Source organism: Prosopis cineraria, unplaced genomic scaffold (genome assembly GCF_029017545.1).
Source record: "Prosopis cineraria cultivar Desert tree isolate PC_DT_omini unplaced genomic scaffold, ASM2901754v1 PC3, whole genome shotgun sequence".
Classification (NCBI taxonomy): domain Eukaryota; kingdom Viridiplantae; phylum Streptophyta; class Magnoliopsida; order Fabales; family Fabaceae; genus Prosopis; species Prosopis cineraria.
The window spans coordinates 41,194,925-41,212,909 of NW_026555334.1; the positions used below are offsets into that span (position 1 = coordinate 41,194,925).

Here is a 17,985-nt window from a genome sequence, read left to right on the forward strand (position 1 = left end):
ATGTTCATATTTTTTTTTCCAAAAAAAAATGTTTATAATAGTTTGATTAAAACATAAAATTCAGCTAAAATGAATGATAAGCCTTCGCTTGTAATAAACATGCGTATGTTTTAATAAGTTAAATAGTAATGCCATTTCGATATAAAATGAAAAAAGTATCTTTTGTTATTTATTGTTAGCAACGTCGTCATACAAATATTAAACTCGAGCAAGTTAAGTAGAAACTATGTTAGTAAAACTTCCTTGATCTGGCTGCTCCACCCCACCCCCCACCAAAAAGAAGAAGAAGAAGAACTTCCTTTTCTTTTTATTGAACTTCGATGCAGCCCTAGTCGATGAACTGGACTTATCAAATCTTGGTCCCTTTTTTTGGTCTCCTAATTTCTAAGCAAACATAATAGGAAAAAAAAATACAATAAGTGATAGATTCGATTAATGAGGGTTGTTTAATTTTTTTAGTAATGGTGGTGGTGGGGGAATGGTATTCATATATACCGTGGTGTGATTATACAGCTTTTATTTTTTTTTAATTAAATAAGTACATCTTTGGATTAACTTATAACTTGATTTAGAATAGGTCAAATTGAGATTAAAATATAAAAAATTTAAAAAATATTATTTGAATTAGCAAAATTTTTAACCTTGGTTAAGGTGTGAACAAGCATTTTTTGAGAAGCCATCAGACTTGACTTTGTTCCTCTACATTAAGGTTTCTCAGCTAGCTGTTGGAGGCATTAATTATCTTTTAAATATTTATGCTTGCTCTCTTTCTCATCATCTACACTTGAGCGCTGCTTTCCTTCTTTTGGCGGTTCCTTATTGGATGAATCAACTTGTAAGAAGGATGTCACTATCTTGGGTAACTCAGTCTGGATGAAGAAGGAGCGCAAAAGTGCACAGAGGGAGTAATTTTTTCATTTGGACATTGATGGAGTATCAATAAAAATGAGAGTAGATTAATTATAAATTTGGCTTCCCCTAAAAAAATCCTTATTGAAAGGAGTCAAAAATGAGGGGAGGGGAGGGGACTCCTCTTTAAAGTTTATGAACCAAATGCCTTTACGGCCATCTTATTGTCCATCTTAGTAATAGTTAAGTTGAAATGAATTGGTTAATCTTAATATGTAAATTAAATATATAATACTTGACCATACACACAGATCTTAAGAAATATATTATTTAAATTATTATAAAAATGTATTTAAATTTACTTATTTTTTAACATTATATTTATTTAGTAAGATGGCAAAAGTAATATATAGAATAATTATTTATATTTTATTTATTTTATTTTTAAAAAATTATTTTGATAAAAAATTTAATATTAAATTGAAAAAAGAGTTTATTATCATTATATCTTATATTATAATTTGTATCATATAAATATATATAGTTTAAATTTTTTTAATTATTTATTTTTAGAGATGAATAATTAAGTATACAATTTAAATTAGATTACAAAATATACAAATGATTTAAAATAATAAATTTATTTTAAATTATAATTTTTAAAATATTTATTTATAGCATAATACTATAAATTATATATAAATATATCTTATAAATAATAAAATTAATTAAAAAAATTGTGATGGAATTAGCAATGGAGTCATGGCAGAAAGCTTTGTGATGAAATTTTTCATTGCAAATTCATACTAAATCAAAAATAAGATATCTCAAAAATTAGCGATGAATTTTTTGTCATACATTCCATTGGTAATTATTTTTAACAAATTACTGATAGAATAGAATAATGATAAAAATTTAGTGATGGAACATTTCATCCCTAAATTTGTCACTAAATTAGAGAGAATTAGTGACAAAACATTATTCTGTCATTAAATTCATCACTGATTGCTGTTTTTTCTAGTGATGTAACAAGGACAAATGAATTATTTTTAATGATTTTTTTAGTATTTAATAAGAGAAAAATGTAGAAATAAATATAAAACTAATAAAATTTTGTAAAATGAAATAAAAAATAATCTTTTCTTTGCCTTATAAAAAGAACCAAAAAGAGTATATATTTTAACGAGAATAATGAATTTATTCGGATGGAGTTGTATAAACTAATCACCATCACAGTACTTGATTATTCTACTCTCCTTTTGTCTTAAATTATAAGATAAAGTTGGGAGTATATTATTATCTTAAAATATAAGATAATTTAAAAAAATAAAATTTTATTAATGATACTTTTTTTATATTATTCTTTAAATGAAAAGAGAATTAAAATAACATGGTAGTGGCAACTTGGTGTGCTGAATATTTTTGAAAGTTCCCAATTTTGTTTGAAAAAAATAAATTTTTTAAAATATTATTGTTGTGTTTTATTAGTGTGTGCAATATTCTTTATCTATATCTTATAATTTGGAATGAAGTAGTAGGAACACACAACTCATCATATGTAAATGTGCTTTGGAGCATCAGGCAATAGAGAAAGAAACAGAACGCATCTATAATCTTTCTCCAGATACAGAAAGGTATATGTATCGACAATGCAATACAATACAATCACCGTTTAATGCAGGTGATTCCTTCCTCTGATCTCAAGATACATTTATTTCCTCCCATTATAAATATTCTTACCAAGAGCAATTAATGAGACGATCGATCAGGTTCAAGGACAGAACGTGATGCATAGTTAGGGCCCTCCAAACAAGTGAAGGTGCTGCTCTTATCATCATAAGCATAGCTGTAAGCATCAGGGCAGTGCTGCTTGAAAAACTTGTAGTAATCGGTGGGAGGGCATGTAGCAGGCGAGCCAAAACTCCCAGTACAACAATACTGAGGCTGATTGAAAGCCAGGCAAGCGCTCTTGCACGCGACCACGTTCCCGCCTGAGCCCCTCACTTGCAGAGCAGTCGGGCACGCCGCGTTGATGTTCGCCGGACAGCTAGACGGCTTACACGCACGCACCACTCCTCCTTGAGGAGCTATGGACATGCATGGGCACGTTGAACCCGACCCCGTTGCTGACGCTGTGGAAATCCTGTCGGCCGTTTGCGGCTACGGTGAGTTCCATTAAGGTTGCGGGTGGGGACGCACCAGCGCCGTCGCATGCTATTTGACAGGAGCCACGATGTGCGGTGGCGCAAGTAAACTTGCCAGAGTTTGTAGAGTATCCAGTTCGAGCCCAAAAACGCCCGGCCATGGAGATGGAAGGTCGATGGTGTTGGACGCTCCGGCTGCCGACTCGAAGCCAGTCTGGGACAGTTGAGGCTTTTGGTCATCGGTAAGAGTTCCCGGCCATACTGTGTGGGAGCACTTGTTGGTGAAAAAATGGTGTGGCTGCTTGGGCTCCTGCTTGAAAATGAGTGCATTGGATATTTCAAATATATATGCATGTACACGGAAGTGAACATAAAGAAAGGCAGCATATATAAAAAGAGATTATGAGAAAAATAAGAATGTGAGAGTTAAAGGAAGAGAAAGAGGTATACGGGTGAGTGCTGAACATACCAAAAAAGAAGAAGGCCAAAATTAGGGAGAGAGCAACTTGGGTACTCATCGTGATGGAGTATCTATGAGTGGAGAGGGGTATATATATAGCCTAGAGGCACGTCAGATATGAGCCTCTGCTATTTGTCCATTTGAAATTTCGTGTGCACATTGATTGAAAAATGAAACAATAAATATTGCAGTGCAAAAAAAATTAACTTTAATTAATGTTGCGTTGAGGTATTATATAAAAAAAAAAGAGAGATACATGTGCCTTGTCAAGAAATGAAGTGAAATGAGGAAGGGTGGTTTGTTTCAGTTTATTTAATTAGGGGTAATATCATTTTTAGTTCCTAAATTTTTTCCAATTAATGATATATTATTTGAATTTTTGACTCATTACAAGTTAATCCTTGAAATTTATTAAATTAAAGAATTATATGAGTCGTGAAGAGTTAAAAAATTATAATAAGGACCGTTTGTTTCAAGTCATAAGTCCATGGACGGAAAATTGAGGAAAAGTTCAAGGGAAGAAAGTTACATTTTCCCTTTTATTTAATTTCTCTCCTTGGTTGTCAAGTAACATATGCGGACTTTTTGATAACCATAAACTATGATGTTAAGAATATGGGGGTTGAAAACGAAGAACATGGAAGGAAAACCAAAAAGTATCTTTAAAAACAAGAGGAGAAAACAAAATGGAAAGTAACTAAACCAGATTTTCCTTTGCCCCGTTTTTTAAGGTTTACTATATACCGTACCGTTTCTGCTTTCCCCACGACCAGCGTGTCTGTAGATGGGAATTTTTTATTTAGAAATTATGACAGTTTTCATCTCAGTTCTCAGATAATCAATCTACAATTCTAAGATCGACCGGAGTAGTCTTGGAAAATTTTCTTTCTTAATTTAACCTACCATTATAAAATTGTTAATTTTTTGATGAACATATACTATTTACGAAAAGTAGTTGTTAGATTTTTACTTCATTTTTTATGGTTGTTAGATCTTTTTGGTGTGGTTTAAAAAAAGTGGGGGAGAAAATGGTTAATTTGGTAAAAAGTTTCAAAAGAAAGATGCTGTTTATATAAAATAGGGGGAAAACTATAGTATCAATAGAATCCTTCTCTCTTTTGATAAAAAAACAAAACAAAACAAAAAAATGCAATCCTCCTCCCTGAATTTGTTTTTGGAGCCAAAATTCTACTACCCAACCTTCCCTGGTAATCAGGATATGAGTGTGTGTGTGTTCAGACCAAAGTGCAAGTTTACACTACTAATTTAATTCCAGGGCAGTGAATTTAAGCGTAGTTAATAAAATCAGGACCTAAGCAAAAATATGATATTTGATGATGCTCTCTCTCTCTCTCTAAATCTGATCCCTACAAAATTTGTGGCTTGATCTCATCTCTGGGAAGTGAGGCGCAGAGTGAAAAACTCGCTCCTGCAGCTAAATAAGAAAAGCATACTCAACATTGCCAAATTCTCGTACCACATATATATTTAGTTATATAGACATCTCTACGATAAAAAGGTCCTCCCCGAAAGAACAGAAACTCGCGACAATAGTATTCAATTGTACACCATGACCTTTGCTTTTACCACCCTTTTGGCCTCCTCCTTTCTCCTTCTCGTAGCAATTCCACTCCCTTGCGTGCATGCAGCTGTTCCGGGCACATGGAAGAAAGCTCATGCCACCTTCTACGAAGGAAGCTCCACATCATACGGTATATATATATATATATATGTATGTATGTATATATGTATGTATAAATTCTAGTTGATATAATATGATATATTTTGTAGCTAATTTTAATTACATGGTGGATGCAGGAGGGGCATTTGGGTATGATGATGTGGCACAGCAAGGGTACGGTGATACAGCAGCGGTGAGCTCGGTGATGTTCAAGGAGGGACTGACATGCGGGGCGTGTTACGAACTCCGATGCGTGGATTCTCCTCAATGGTGCAAGCCAGGCCAACCCGTTGTTGAGGTCACGGCCACCAACCTTTGCCCTCCAGGCTCCGATGGAGGATGGTGCGACCCCCGAAAGAGCACTTCGATTTAGCCAAACCATCCTTCGCCAAGATAGCCACCGACTACAAGGCCGGCATCGTCCCGGTCGAATACCGCAGGTTATTCAACCAGCCCTACTTATGATCCGTCACACATTATGAATCTGTGCGGTTAATTAAGATTGAGGATATACGTGTTGTGTGTTAGGGTGCCGTGCAAGAAGACGGGAGGGATTAAGATGAAGATAACAGGGAATCCATACTACAATGCGGTGTCGGTGTGGAACGTGGGAGGGGCCGGCGATGTGGTGGGCATGCAGGTGAAGAATGGGAACTCGGAATGGAAAGAGATGAAGAGAGAGTGGGGTCAGAAATGGATGCTTGATGGTAGTAAGTTACAGGGACAGGATTTGAGCTTTCGGGTCCAGACCAGTGATGGCCAGGTCGTCACCTCCACCTCTGTTTGTCCCCAGGATTGGCAGTTTGGTCAAACCTACGAGGCCCAAAACTTTGTTTAGTTTATTTTTAAGACTTGAGAGACTGCATGCGCACATGGAAAATGTTGTTCATTCCAAAGTCTCAAGGCATCTCATTACTTAGGCTATTTGTCGCTGGACCGCTAGGCTCTAGACAGAAACTTCGGCCACTTTTGCTCACTTTCCAAATTGGGCCCAGAGCCTTTTACAATTTACAAATTAAAATGAGACAACTCACGTTTGGGTTTTTTTTTGGTTGTTGTGGGATTTTTTTTTTTTATACAAGGACACGAAAAACCTGTGCAAAAGTTGAGCAAAATCAGGTCATGTCAGATTTTATAAGAGATCTGTATCCTGAAGGCGAATGATTGTAAATAATAAAATTAAGATTATCCCAAGAAGCTAGGTAAGCGAGCATGTCTGCACATCTGTTTGCTTCTCTAAACGTGTGTTCAAAAGTAATGATCCAATCTTTCATGATCAGTGTTCTGACTCTATTGATGATTTCAAAGAGAGGATAGTTATCAGGGAAATTATGTTGGATAAGCGAGAATGCTTTCACAGAATCAGAGTATACATTGATTTTATCAAAATGGACATCCCAACAAAGTTGTAATCCTTCTAAAATGCTTAATAGTTCTGCTGTTATGCTTAGATGATTTTTGTGGGATCTTTAATTTGATTTTTTTTTTTTCCTCCCCTCAAGAACCTTACAACCGGGATGTGGACTTTAATGTCTTGCTCCAGTGAAGATTAGAAAGAAGTAGGCATTTGGCCAGCCCAAAAAAAAAAAAAAAAAACCAGAGAGAGAGAGTGCAAGTGCAATAATTGAGGAACATCCGAATTGGCTCGAAGCATTGATCTTGCTGCAGTAAAAGAAAATGAAGGCTGAGCGAACAATTATTTATGCATGCACCAAAATCAGGGGACCTGAGCATTCAATTTTCCAATATATACCCTGTTGTCAGTATATGAACAATTATTTATGCCTACTGGCCACTCGCCTGATTGTTGATTATAAATATAAATATATATAGCTTTTAAATTTCTTAATTTTACAGTTTAATCATCCACTAGCGGGAATGCCCGGCCACTCGTGTGTTCCTGCTCGTGACGCAATTCCATAGACTTGGTAGGTCGTCGGTTTTAAATTAGTTTTATGTCACAGCCTCGTTGTTTAGTCACTGGAAAGGGCATGTTATCACTTTCCTCACAACCTCCTAGTTGAAGTTCTAATTGTAACACTATGTATTTAATGCTAATTGACTGTGACCATTCTTAGTTTCCCGCACTTGATAAATTAACCCACAATTTAGTACGATATTGTAGTCTTATAATCCACCACATGTTTGAAAACTACGGAGCCAACACGCTATCTTAGCCAAAACTTGTCTTTCCTTCTCTCTAGCTACGTCGTGGCCCATATGTTTGTCCTTTTTCCCTATTTTCATGTCTTATCTTTTTTTTTTAAATAAAATGCTAACATCCAGTGCATGGTGAGCCCAGCGAGATGGGGTTAGCAATATATTTATAATATAATAATGTATTTGGGCCCTTGAAACGTAATATTAGCCAAAATCAAATATCTTCGTGCTGTCGTTTGCCCCCTGATTGTGATATGCTTCAAGACCAATTAGCAACGGGACTTCGTTGGGTGTTTTATTGATTAATTATTGTAACTACTAGTACAGGATAGGGATTTCAGATTTTTTTTTTTTAAGTTTTCTTGTGCGATGGCAAATCATTATTGATAGTATTAAATTACTCGAGACAATTTTATATTCATTAATATTCATTGAGAATAATATTTTACTATAGCATGCATATAGTATTAAATGGATTTACATCAATTCATGTGAGATTTGCTCTTTTTTTTAATATTCTTGCCTATTTTATTATTTTTTATAAAATACAAAATATTCTCGCTCTCTCTTGAATATAAAACTTCACATAAATTCACTAATTATAATTTTAGAGGATTTAAATTAAATCCATGTTGAATAACCACGGTACGTGTAGGTTTCACTGAGGGGTTGATGTCAGGTCAATTCAAATGAAAGAGTAAGCCGCTGCTGAAAGAGATATTCAATTCAAGATTAGAGTAAATCAAACATTGAATTATTCAATCCTCAATTTATTTATTGAAAAAATATCCACCATTGACCCTTGAAGAAAGTTTCTATCATTTATGGTGTGTCTGATTGAAAGTTTCTGCAGGAGAGAGAAGAGAGTTGCTTCCCTTTCTTTATTTGGTTAGTAGTTAATAAAAAAAGGGGAGGAGAACTCCTTATTTGGTTAAAAAATTGGAGAGAAGACTCCTCTCCCTGGGGTTTTTTGGAGATGGAGAGAAAAAATAATTAAAACAAATTTAAACATTTATTTTAAAAATCATAAACTACTTTTGATATTAAAAGATTATGTATTATCTTTCCTTCTCTCTTTCTTATAACAAAATTAATATGTAATTTTTAATGTATAAAATTTTAATATTTTTCATTAGACTCATTGATATGATATAATTTGTTCTTAAAATTTTTTTTATTAATATAAGTTCATATTCTTAAAATAAAATTTTAATAAATTCTAATATAACAGTTTTTTTCAAAGCAAAAAATAAAAATCAAGTTAAATTTGATGAAAATAAAATTGTTACCTTATTTTTGATTCCACACCCCCTCTCTTCATAAATCAAACAAAAGTTTATTAAAACCACTCCCCTCCCTTCACTCCATTAAAATCCTTCCCTTTCCCTTCCCTCAAACCAAACACCCCTTAAGAATCAATAATTTTACAAATTTTATTGCACTTCATTAGTTCTTGATTGATTATATTAATTTTATTTTCAAAAAGATTGAATTGCCGCCCCTAAATTGTTATTAGGAATTTGATAACAACATATTTGATATTGACAACAGCTTATTCTTATTTAAACAAGTTTGGAATATGCTTGGATTTAAAAGTATTAGTTTTACGTTAACAACAATTCATTTGTCTCATGACAAGAATTTATTAGAAAATAACAACAACCTATTTTAAATTTTAAATTTAGATGCAGTTCAATCTTGTTCAAAATAAAATTACTATCAATCAAAGATCAATGAATTGGAATGAAATTTGTAAATTTGTCAAACCTTAAATAATATAAACTTCCTACAAGGATCCTTGGTTTATATTTTTCCTAATTTATTTATATGTTATTCAAAATTGAAGGACCTGCGGTACATAAAAGAAATAGGCCTTCACACGAAATGAAAGGAGGCAAATCGATAGGGTGGGTCGGAGAGGAGATAAGTGTGAGTGGAACAAATGGCCGTGGCCCGTTGGGGTTGGGTCCTGATAATAATGTTATTAATATAAACAAGACAACGTGTTAGTCCCAGAGACGAACCTCCTTCACAGAAGCAACCGGTTTGTATTGACTACATTTATATAAAGGAATTCAAATGGTTTCTTTGTGTGGTGTAGCTCTGAACTTTGTGCAACTGACTCAGAGTCTCAGACAAACATGGAAAGCAATAGCCACCGGACATTATTTTTCTCTGTTTTTTTTTTGGGTTATATTTTTCCACGTGAATTTATCCTCTTTCCAATAAATTGGGATCATTTTAAATGATTCCATTCATACAAAAACTAAAATAAGAGGGGGGAAAATAAAAAAAAACTGAAAAAAGGTGTTGTGCACAGCTTTTAGCCACTGTGCCTTTGTTAATAGTCGAATACAGATATCTTACAAAAATTATTAAATTATTGTATATTAAAAGTTAAATGTAATGCAATACTATTCTTGTTTCTGAGGGTGAGAGAAATTAAACAGAATAAAATGAAAAAAAAAATACATATCGCACACATTCAGTTATTAAATAATTTAATCTCAGAAAAGACTTTACAGGTTCTGGGGAGGGAAAAAGCTGAATACACCTCATGTCATGCTACTTTCTTGGTTAAGGCCGAGGAGAAAAATAAATAAATAAATTGATTGGTTAAGTTAATGCGCGTAATTATATATTAAGGCGCGGACGTCTTGCAATGCAGCTTGCAGTTGCAGCCATAAGAACAAGAGGGTGTCAGCTTTGCCTTTGCCAAATAAATGCCCTGCGTGGATCACAGAAGAGTTAAGTGTTGCTGTCCCATCATTTTTTGGGGCATTTTTGTCATTTCATATTAGATCCTGCTGTCCATTAGATCCCCACTCAACTTTTTGTTTTTTGGGTTGTTACGACTATGCGTGTTAATGTTTTGTTAATTTTGCTGTCCACCCAACTGAAAAAAGAAAGAAAACTGAAATGGAGACGTAAGTAAATAGAGAATAAAATGCATATAAAAACCTCATAAATTTTGAGATGATTGTATATGGCTCTTCTCATTTTTAAACGTTTAAAATTAATTTTTTTAACTTTTAATTTAGTTTTTCCAAACCTCTTATCATTAATTAATTATTATTTTATTAATATAATTATTGCTATGTCAGATTAATGTAATACACAAGGCACATAACATTAAAAAAATATATTTTATCATTTTTAACACAATTTAATAAGAGGTAAAATTATAATTTTTACTTTCAACATGCATGAAAATACTCTCATTTTTTGAGTTAAGAAATATTGTTCTTATTGTTTATTGGAAGCACAATTTCAGAGAAAAATTAAAATTTTATTATTTAAAACATTCTTTTATATTGAACAAATGAAAAGCAAAATATCTAAAAGCTATAATTGATAAAAATTATACTAATAAAATTTTATCCTTTGATACAAAAAATTATAATATTTTATAAGTTGTTTTTAACAAAATCGATACAAAAATACAGATAGCAAAAAAAATGTATGTTGTTCTAAAATGCTGCACATATTCCATTCACAGCATACTAGTAACATATTTTTTGTTTAATAAGTGTTGAAAACTTTATTCAAATAAAAAATAACAGCTATAAATAAATAAAAGTATAAATAAATAAATAAATAATAACAAAGTTTATTTCTCTTATCAATGGTAACTTTTAGATATTTTTATTTTCATTTATTTAATGTAAAATGCTGCTTTAATTGATAGAAAATAATAAAATTATAATTATTCTTTTACTACCCATAAACAAAGAAAATAATGTCGCTCAACTAAAAATTATGAGAGCATCATCATGCATTAAAAGTAAAAATTACAAATTTACCCTTGTATAAACTGTGTTAAAAGATTAAAATATTTTTCTATATCATGTGCCATATGTATTAATTGTATTAATTTGACATGGCAATAATTATATTAATAAAATACTAATTAATTAATGCGAGGGAGTTCTGAAAATAAAATTAAAAATTATGAAGGTTAATTTTAAATGTTAAAAAATAAAGAACGTGATATGTAATTATTTCAAAATTCAAAAAGGTTTCATACATTTTAATTATAAATGAACAACGGACGAAGTTGCTGATAATGCGTAGTGGACTGCTCTTCTAGATGCATTATTCAGTTGCACGCGCCATAAATATCAATGCCCGCAACATCAATTTGGAGGGGTTTGGGCGGTTTATCTGGTTGACAAAACGAGGGAGATCAGATTCCTATATTTGGAGGCGTTCGGTGGCGGGTGGGACACAATTTCTATACTGAATAAATTATCCTCACTTGTTCCGATTCCAAAATTACCTTATGCGTTGTGTGAGAAAGCGGCGTTCAAATCGCTGAATCACCATCTTACGTTAAATGATGCATCTTTCTTTTTTAAAAAGAAGAAGACATACCCTACTGCTACTGCTACTACGTTTTTGAATACATGTTATATATTAGGATGTCTCACTTCGCACCATAACAGCTCGAAGACTTCGTTTCTTCCTTTTACAGAAAATTAAGTGTACTGTTATTGTAAGGTATGATACAGTCGTTATTGATTGGACATTAAAATTCCTCCTCGTCGCTCCAATCAAATCAAACAGGGAGACATTAAAATTACTTCCCTTCTCGCAATCGTGTTTAGCATACTGTAGGCGAAATGATGGATTAATTATCATCACAAGAACATTGATTAATCAAGATGCATGGATTATTCATGATCTAGATAGGAACGTACAGTTAGCCACGATAAACAGTGAGTATTAATTAATTAAAGTAAAAGGTCTATATCAACAAACATGGGAATTGGGAAATACAAGAATACAAATAAAAAATAGGTTTCCCTTGCAAATGGCAGAAAACAAAAGGGAAAAAAGAGGAGGAGGAAAAAAAAAAAATGGGGCAGGAGCGGGAAGTCGGTTGGAAGGATCGATGCGGAAGTCGTTGATAAAATTGGAATACATAGAGAGAAAGGGAAAGAAACACGGATAGATAGTACTAATTGTTATTAAATTAATGAGGAATGAAAACTCATGACTTGGGGAAAAAAAAAAGGAAAAAGAAATTACCGACAGTTTGGTTTGGTGGCATATAATAATTGGTAATCATGAGATGACGAGAATGGCGGCCATGATTTGGAGCTTTCGGAAATCACAAAGTTGCGACGCCAACACCACGCTCTCGCCCATCTTCCCTGTGTCCTTTTCCAACCAGTCCCATCCTGCCGACCAATTTCACCCCTTCCATCCATTTTGATATATTATATCATGTGCTTCCAAATCCTCCAACCCACGCCTTGACGAATCCAATTTTGAATTCCCCTCGTTTATTAATGTCTCATACGATATGTTCATCATAATTCATACCATCACATCAGTATGCGAAAGCCCTGTGCTATAACCGCGTCGAGTTCGCGGGTGGACGTTGAGCCTTCGCTAATGATACGGTTTTCTTGAGTATGCATCATTAATCACTCTTAATTAATCATAACACTAATCTCTGGTCCTCCTCACCTATACTACGTACATGGCGATTATTCTCTTTCTGTTTAATCCTGCCTGTATCGTCTCCCTGGGAAAAGGAGGGGGAGAAAAAAAATAAACATTACAATGATGTACTTCTTCTTCGTCCACGTGTTGGCGGACAGCGACTTGGCTCGTTCAAGTATTCAACAATATTTCATGACGAAAGACGGGGACGGCCTTGTTAGTTTCCTCCCCCAAATCCACTTTTAGAAGGGCAATTTTCATACAACGGTTAATAGCAAACTAATTAGGTGGTAAGCACTCAGCTAGCTAGCGTATGCTCATTCCGGTTCATAATATAGATTACTGTTAACTAATTCATTATTTATAAAAAAATATTAATTAAAGCTTTAATTTCTTAAAAATACGCACATATTTTTATTTATACACCTTCAATAATTCATAGCACCGTGTGCATGATCTTTAATTATAAAACATTTGAAGTTAGGGGAAAAAAGTAAGGGTATAAATATAAAAAACACAAAAATAATTTATATTCTGGATGAAAGAATATTTCTAAAAAGTGATTTATATTGTTTAGAACTAAAGGAAATGATGCTGATTTTTTTTTTTGTTTACTTTAGAACCAAAGTATATATGATTACTTGCCAATTAATTTTAGAAGCTGGGGAGGATCTTAGTAAATTAATTATAAATCCACAACATTGTTCGTGAATATAATTTTGGTTGGCAGATCTTTCAAGACTTAATCCTCTAATGATACATCTCTATGAATTTATTTCCGCTGCAGACATGGATATAATAGAGATCGTAATAATATTTCAAATAATGGGAAATTAAGAACTACCTCATTGAAAGCAATCTCTTGAAAGTAATTTGGATCCAGGACGCGAGATTTGCGTCTCCTAGCAAGCCTGGGTTCATATGTTCATCGAATCATAAAAAATGTTATTCACTTGACATTATATGTGTGTTTTTGGACTTATATTTCCTGGTATTTTCACCCACTCGATCACTTTATTGATTAATGCTATTGACGTATTAAGCGTGATGATTATTCCCACCATATTAGACTTCAGAAGCGGCTCACGTGGTGCATAAAGACTAAAGAGGTTATTTAATTTCTTCAACTTCTTTTTATTACACAGATAGAGTATTAACCTACCTTTGGTCTATAGATATCCAAAAAGGATTAAAGGGCAAAATTGTCTTAAAATTTTTTTTTATGGGCGCCTGGTACCCTAAATTTTTTTTGAAGTATTTTTGCCCCACCATTAGAAATTATGAACATTGACTGTTAACTAAAATTTGATTAAGGGTTAAATAATATATTTGTTTTGAAATTTTTTTTCAAGGTGCTGGGTACCCTAAACTTTTGTTTGGAGTTTGTTTGCCTTGAAAGTTTAAAAAAAAAAAAATTTTGCCCTATTGTCAATATTGACTATTACTTTGACTTTAATTGCCATATATAACTATGTGGCTTTAAAAAAAACACATCTAGATAACAAGAACACCTCCATTAACATCAATAACAACGCAAGAACAACAAGTAATTTCAAATCATTCAAACCATACTATACTTGAAAATATTCAACTATCCGTTGAGTCAATTCATATGAACTTGATCATGTAGAAGATCTCTTCTTCCATATTCAACAATTTCATTATCTTACTCAATATAATGACTCTATGGGCTTTGACCTTAACTCGAACTCTTTTGAGGGCTTTACAACATCAAAATTGACCATGGTGGTAGTAACGAAAACAGTAGCTTGGATATTATGCGGGGAGCACGTGGCAATTGTCATGGGAGAACAAAGGCAATATAGGGGATGTTAAGAATGGTAGATTTGCCTTTGATGGATAAAGTGGCGATGTTGTGGGCTCGAGTGACCATTTCTAGGGGTGAAAATATCAAGCCAGACGTGAGACGTCTTATGAGACTCACAAATCTCATGCACTTATTTTTTCTAGCTTCGTATTTGGACTCCAATCCATAGTAATATGGAAGCTTGCTAGTGGAAAAGGAGCAAAAGGAAGAAGAGGAGGATGATGATGATGAAGAAGGCAGGGTAAAATTACTATCTTTTTGAAACTTTTAGGGTAAACAAACTCCAAACAAAAGTTTAAAATACCCAGCGCCTTTGAAAAAAAATTTATGGGTAAATATGCTATTTAACTCTTGATCAAACTTCAGTTATGGTCAATGTTTGTAATTTTTAACGGTGGAGCAAAAATGCTCTCTTTTAAAAAGTTCGAGGCAAAGATACTCCAAAAAAAATTTAGGGTGTCAAGCACTTTTAAAAAAAAAATTAGGATAATTTTACCCTTTAACCCCATGCAAGAATTTCTTTATAGCGGACGCCACTTCCAAGATTCCCGTCATCTCGACTCAAAGGGAGCCAAGAACCATGCACACTGAAAACATTAAGCGAGAAAATTTTAAAAAAACATTTTCCGGTATGTTAAGTTTTTCCTTTTCACTACCAAACAATTTAACACTAATAGTGTCATAGATAACCGAAAGAAAATAAAAAGTAAAGGGAATAATAAGTTCCAAGAATTTAAGCACGTCCATCAGATCCCACAAAATTTTGTTGAAATATAAGTTGGAAATATTAAAAGCTTGGGCAATTCCATGTATGGGACTCTGAGTCGTTGCAACTGTTCATATCACATCATCAATAATCATAACTTACTTTTCAGCGTTTTTTTTTTTGAAAATTAACTATCATTAAATTCATATTTTGGGATCTAAGTGTCAAAAAGAAAATATTTGGCGATGCCAGTCAGAATGAAGGAAATTAAACATGCAGACGCGCAGCAGCCCTCATGAAAGTTACCGGAAGAGAGAATGCATGTCATGAATGATGCTATGATCTGTTATATAAAAAAAAAATTATCTTCATGCATATGCAATCGCCTTCCATAATATCATTTTCAATAGATTAATCTTAAAATGATGGGCCGCTAAGTTTGGTAGGCCCCTGGAAAGCAGAAGAGAGAAAGCCATCAATTATGTAATGCAAATTAATTTAATATGCATGGTCGAAAGAGAAAGGAAACAGCGTATACCAATAATAATGGACATTAAGACTTGATCCACTTTTTGTTCGGGCAATAAGCTGTGCAGAAAGTGGTTCCGTGGGTACAATCTTGATTTATTATATATCATATTCCTGAGGCCAGACAAAAAGGCCTGCATTTTTCCAATCCAGAAAACAACCTCATATGCCTTTCTTAATGATTCTATATATTTAACAAATGATGCATTCACTTTGGCCAAGAAAAAAAAACAAAAACAAATGATGCATTCAACAAGTTGAATCCTATGCTGGAACCTTGGAATTCTTAATTCCTGAGACAAAATCATGGGCCAAGTTGTGTGGTGTGGATTTGGAACCTTGTGGCACAAGTTTCCTGTGTGATTTATTCGTGCTTTTAGCTTGGAATCTAGCCTGCTCAAAGTTGGCGATGCTTCGAGCTCTGCCCATCATTGCTCCTACGTGCATTATTCTTCATGTCTCCCTCCTTGCCTTTTGATCACTTCTTTCAAAACTTCTATCTCCTTCGGGAACTGCGTCTCTCCTTTCAAAACTTGTCACCTTCAATCCAAAAGCTATTGCTTGGTCTTATGAACGGTAAAGGAAAGTGACTTTCCAGTTTCCACTCCACGGATTAAAAACTGTGTTTTGTTTTTTGTTTTCTTGTCAAGAAAGTAAACTTTGTACTCCATCATACATAATACGACAGCAGTGAGAATAATTAAAAATTTACTCCCAATCAAAAACACATCTATAAAACATAACAACACTTTTAGTTACTTAAATTTATTTCAATTATTAATTTATTTACTCATACTTAATTATTATCGATTTAATTTCTTAAATATCAATTTAATTTGTAACACTGTTAAAGTCTGCTAGTAAGGATAATAGAATATTGATAGTAATATGTAAATTAATGAAAAAAAGTGTAATTATTTAAACAAGGAAAACACAAACTCTTAAAAAAAAGAGCAAAATATGGTGTAATGGATTTATTAATAAAAATTAAACTGATTTGAGAAGTAACTAATTTATTTTCATTTAATTAAATATGTATTAAGTCATCAACAAACTTCACATATTAAATTTATTTGAGAGACGTTCTGTGTTTTAAAACATAAATGGCTAACATGATATAATTTATAAAAACACAAGAGACCATATTAATAAAAAAAATAAATTTAAGAAACCAAGAAAATAAATGAAGCGAGTTTAAGGGATTAATAAAAGTTTCCTTTCCCTGTAAAAAAATATGGACGGTGATATTTTAAGCAAAAAAAAAAAAATTGCATTGCATACAAGCTAATGAGTTTAATGCAATTTGTCACGCATGCATAATCTCATAAATGATGTCATTTTCATTAATTTACTTAGATACATATATTATAATCATTTCACACGAGAACTTTGAAAGAAAAAAGCGTATATAATAATTAAATTAAACGAGCAAGCAACATCACGAGCCGTACTTATAAATTAACCCTTGGCCAAGAAAAAGTTAGTCGGAACCAAGTCACCTAATTAGTGTAATTCGTAGCCACTGAGGGTGGGGTAGATGGACCTACAGGCTACAGCTGCTGAATTTGTACAAACAAGATCGGACCCGATGTTACCACAACAGTAGATGGGAACCAATACTTTTGCATGGAACCGTCGTTTTTCCAGAGTGTGAAATTTAGTGGACAAAAAGTGATAAACGTTACTTTTCAAAACCACCTCTTTCATATACAGTGGGCTTTTTGTGCCCGGTGGGACAGCCATCCGCCCATCTCCATCAAACGCAACGGTACAAACCAGGTCAAAACGACACCGTCGGTCCCAGAACGGTGCGTCCTGTATCATCCCCTGGGGCCATCCAGCGACAAGCCCATTGACTTGTATTAATTAAATTAAATTAAATTAATTAAAATAATTTGTGAAAAAAATGACAGCAGGGGAAGGTGGACCACGAAATAAGATTTTGCCATTTCGGGTTAATCATTTAATAATAATTAAATTAATAAAATAATAATACTCCTTCCCTCTTAAATTATAAAGCATTTTTAAAAAAATTTTTTATTTTAAAATATAAAATATTTTGAGTAAATTAAGGTTTGATTAAATACTTTAATTTTAATATTATTCTTTCTTTCTCTATAATTAATTTTCATCATTTCTCTTTTTAATATATTAAGTGATGAGTATTTTAATAATTTT

The 17,985-nt window shown here is 33.0% G+C and overlaps 2 pseudogenes; one reads left to right on the top strand and one right to left on the bottom strand.

The window, feature by feature from the left end:
* Positions 1-2,598: 2,598 nt before the first annotated feature.
* LOC129305614 (thaumatin-like protein 1b) lies at positions 2,599-3,511 on the bottom strand (annotated as a pseudogene).
* A 1,483-nt stretch (positions 3,512-4,994) lies between these two features.
* On the top strand, positions 4,995-6,155 carry LOC129304610 (expansin-A9-like; annotated as a pseudogene).
* Positions 6,156-17,985: the final 11,830 nt, after the last annotated feature.